The sequence below is a fragment of the Medicago sativa genome, chromosome 4 (genome assembly GCF_051527215.1).
Source record: "Medicago sativa cultivar Bolivia chromosome 4, Bolivia_mono, whole genome shotgun sequence".
Lineage (NCBI taxonomy): Eukaryota > Viridiplantae > Streptophyta > Magnoliopsida > Fabales > Fabaceae > Medicago > Medicago sativa.
The window spans coordinates 67565687-67570486 of NC_140752.1; positions in this window are offsets into that span (position 1 = coordinate 67565687).

Below are 4800 nucleotides of genomic sequence, written 5' to 3' on the forward strand. Positions count from 1 at the left end.
AAAACTTAACATTTTTTTCGATTTGGTCAAGGTTTGAAAACGTTAGATTTGAATTATTATTTTTTGTTAAGTAGTCTAGTGGCTAAGAGTGAATAAGAATAAGTGGGGTGTCCGGGGCTCGAATCCCGGCACCTGCATATAACAATGCATGTCCCTACCAAAGCTATGCTCACAGGGACAGAATTTAGATTTGAATTTTTTAAGCTTGTTTTACGAAGTGTATTGAATTTTCTCAACTAGAATGTCATGAAAATATAAAAATTAACAAAAGGAAAATTTGGATACATAAATATGATCTAAAAACAATAAAAATATGTAAGGAAAATTTTTAAAATAGAAAATAATTACAAATAATGTAAAATCATATCAAAGTGTCAAGTACTGCTGATAATGTACTTAAACTTGTTGACCTGATAAGCCCTCTTCAAAGCAGCTTCATCCCCGGTCGAGGTACTACTGATAATGCCATCCTGGCCCAGGAGGTTGTTCATTTCATACATCATTCTCGTGCAAAAAAAGGCTCTATTGCGTTCAAAATTGATCTTGAAAAGGCATAAGATAGGCTTAATTGGGACTTCTTGGAACTCACTCTCCATGATTTTGGTTTCCCCCCGGCAACTATATCTCTCATCATGAGCTGTGTCCGTTCTAGCAATTTGAGTGTTCTTTGGAATGGTGCCAAAACTGATCATTTTACTCCATCTAGAGGTCTACGTCAAGGCGATCCTTTATCCCCTTACTTGTTTGTTCTTTGTATGGAGAAACTATCTCTTAGTATTCAACAGAAAGTCGTGAGTGGAATATGGAAACCTATACAGGTATCTAAGGGTGGCCCACAATTATCTCATTCTTTTCGCTGATGATGTTATGTTATTTTATGAAGCCAGTACTGAACAGGTCAAAGTGGTTATGGATACCTTGGAGGAGTTTTGTTCAGCTTCGGGATTAAGGATTAATACCTTAAAGTCCAAAGCTATGTGTTCTAGGATGGTTCAAGGGGGAAGAAAGCATGAGATACAAGATATTTCAACTATTAAATTTGTGGCGGATTTGGGACATTACCTTGGTTTTCCTCTTGTTCAGGGTCGAGTTTCTCAAAATATTTATAATGAAGTTGTTGACAAAGTTTCAAAAAGACTAGCTACTTGGAAAGGAAATATCTTGAATAAAGCAGGACGAGCATGCCTAGTGAAGTCTGTCACAACAGCAATTCCCGTTTATACCATGCAACTACACTATCTTCCTACTTATGTATGCAACAAGTTAGATAAGATGGCAAGGAGTTTCCTTTGGGGGGGGGGGGCGATGGGCACTCCCGAACTTGGAATCATGTCAATTGGAATATGGTTACAACCCCCAAACGCTTTGGCGGCCTAGGTATTCATGAAGCTAGACTTACTAATTTAGCTCTGTTTGGTAAGTTAGTGTGGAGCATGCTTCATAATAAAGATAAATTGTGGGTGAAAGTTCTTTCCCATAGATACAGATAAATTGTAAGATGAGGAAGAGGGTGTGTTTGTGCAATTGTTTCCTCATTCTTTGATCGGGAAGGCTAAGGAGTGGTATCTTGATCAACCAACTTCTTTGATGGAAAATTGGGGTGAGCTAGAGAAAGCATTTCAAGAAAGGTTCTTTCCGGAGGATAGGCATCTTGAGGCTAAAACTTCAATTACAACTTTTGCTCAAGGCCAAAGTGAGACTCTTTGTGAAGCTTGGGAGCGCTATAAATCATTGCTAAGGAATTGTCCAAAGCATGGTTTTGATAGCCAAATGCAACTATATCTTTTTCGTCAAGGGTTACAAGACATGTCCAAGACGATGCTAGATGCAAGTGCTGGAGGTTCTATTGCTTTGAAAAACCCAGCTGAAGCTGTCAAAATCATTAATCAAATGGCTCTCAACACAAGAAAATCCTCTCACAACCGGAATCCTAATCAAAGGAAAGTCGGTATTCTGGAACTAGAAGCAAATGATGCGGTCTTAGCTCAAAATAAGCTCCTCACTCAACAAATAGAAGCTATGCAAAAGGAGATGAGAGCTATGCCTAAACAAATTCTTGAATCTCTCAAGCAAGAAGGAGGAACCGCTCAAGTCAATACTTGTGGACTTTGTACGGGGGATCATCCAACCGGCTATTGTCCCGAACCCGGTTCTTTTGAAGAGGAAGAGGTCAACTATGTGGGAAACCAACAAAGGCCTAACCAACCACAACAAGCCGGAACCTCACAACAAAATCCGGGTACTTCCAACTTCCAAGGAAGGTATCCGGCCAACCAAAACCAACAAAGACCTTGGAGAACACCGTACAACAATAACTACCAATATCCTCAATCAAATTTCTACCAACAACCTTTCCCCCAATTCCAACAACCCTTCAATAATCAATACCAATTCCCACCACCAAATAACCCCCAACAACCTAACAATTCCCAAAGCACCGAGGAGGTCTTGAAACAATTCATGCAAGTGTCCATGGCTAACCAGAAAAACACTGACGCGTCGATCAAAGGCCTTGAGACACAAGTTGGTCAGTTAGCACAACAAATGGCTCAAGGTCCTCCGCAATTGGGAGCTTTCACCGCTAACACTCAACCAAATCCTAAGGAGCACCACAAGGCATAGCAGTCAAAAGCTATAGCTACAAGGAGTGGGAGAGTAGTAGGTATAGGGGTAGGTGATGATATTGTTGTTGAAGAGAAGGATGATGAGGTTGTCAATGAGGAGGATAAAGAGAAGTTCGATGAGGATAGTGTAGAGATAGAGGAGGAAGTGTATATAAAGAATAAAGAAGCATTAGTTGAAAAAGAAAAAAATCAAAAAAGAGATCTTGAGGTACAAGTGGAGATGGAGAGAAAGAATAAAGATGTGGGGGAAGATAAAGGGAAGAAACAAGTAGTTGAGAAGCAAGTGGTGGCTCAACGCTTACCATACCCACATGCTCCATCGAAGAAAGACAAAGAGCGGCAATACGCAAGGTTTCTTGAACTCTTCAAGAAGTTGCAAATTGATATACCATTCTCAGAAGCCTTGGAGCAAATGCCGGTCTATGCGAAGTTCATGAAAGATATCCTTTCCAAGAAAAGAAGAATCAACGATGAAGAGACGATCCAAATCGATGCCAATTGTAGTGTTATTATTCAAAGAACAATGCCAAAGAAAGAGCAAGATCCGGGAAGAGTCACTCTACCGGTAGCTATTGGCACAACACATGTGGGTAAAGCACTACTTGATCTTGGATCAAGCATCAATCTCATGCCTTTGTCCGTTGCCAAAAGAGTTGGTGACCTTTGTATAAAGCGGACTAGGATGATGTTGCAATTGGCCGACAAATCCTTTGCAAAACCATTAGGTATGGCCGAAGATGTTCTTGTAAAAGTGGACAAATTTATTTTTCCGGCTGATTTTGTGGTTATGGATGTCGAAGAAGATGAGGATGTGCCTATCTTAATGGGAAGGAATTTCATGCAAACGGCTCGGATGATGATTGATCTTGATGATAATATCATGAAGGTCAAGGTAAATGATGAAGAGGTTACCTTCAACATCCGAGAAGCTTTGAAGTACTCGAAAGACAAGGGTGCGTGTTTCAAAATGGATGCAACCGAAGAAGTCATCTTGACTACTCGGAAGCAAATGCACAATAGAACACCCCTTGAGAGTGCTTTGGTGGACGCACTCAATGCTATTGATGAAGACGAAGCAAGTGCCATTGAAGAGTGTTTGAAGGAGCTAGATTCCTTGAAGGAGGTTCTTCCTAATCAAGCCATACTTGAAGATTTGAAAGAAGAATCCAAGGAAGAAGCCAAAGTTGATGACACCAAGGTAGAATTAAATGTTTTGCCATCTAATTTGAAATATGTTTTTCTTGAGAAAGATGGTACAAAACCGGTGATCATTAGTAGCTCCTTGTCCATCGATGAAGAAACAAAGTTGGTAAAGGTTCTCAAGGCCAACAAAGAAGCAATAGGGTGGAAGTTATCCGACTTGAAAGGGATAAGTCCATCTTATTGTATGCACAAGATTATGATGGAAGAAAACTTCAAGCCGGTAGCACAACCGCAACGCCGCTTAAATCCAAATATGAAAGAGGTGGTGCGAAAGGAAGTAGTGAAGTTGCTTGAAGCCGGCATGATCTATCCTATCTCAGATAGTGCTTGGGTAAGCCCGGTTCAAGTAGTTCCCAAGAAAGGAGGAATGACGGTGATCACTAATGATAAAGATGAGTTGATCCCAACTAGAACCGTCACCGGATGGAGAATGTGTATAGATTATAGAAGACTCAATCAAGCAACAAGGAAGGATCACTTCCCCTTGCCCTTCATGGATCAAATGCTTGAAAGACTCTCCGGTCAATCCTTTTATTGCTTCCTAGATGGTTACTCCGGTTACAATCAAATCGCCATGAATCCAGATGATCACGAGAAGACGGCTTTCACTTGCCCCTTTGGTATTTTTGCTTATCGAAGAATGCCATTTGGCTTGTGTAATGCACCCGCAACTTTTCAACGGTGTGTTCAAGCAATCTTCTCCAAACTTATTGGAAAATGCATGGAGGTGTTCATGGATGATTTCTCGGTTTTCGGTTCGTCATTTGATACGTGTTTGAATAGCTTGGATACCGTGCTGAAGCGGTGTATTGAAACTAGCTTGGTGCTCAATTGGGAGAAATGTCACTTCATGGTTACCGAGGGTATTGTCCTTGGTCATAAGATTTCTGCTAAGGGTATTGAGGTAGACCAAGCAAAGGTCGATGTCATAGGAAAGCTTCCTCCACCGGTAAATGTCAAAGGTGTGCGGAGT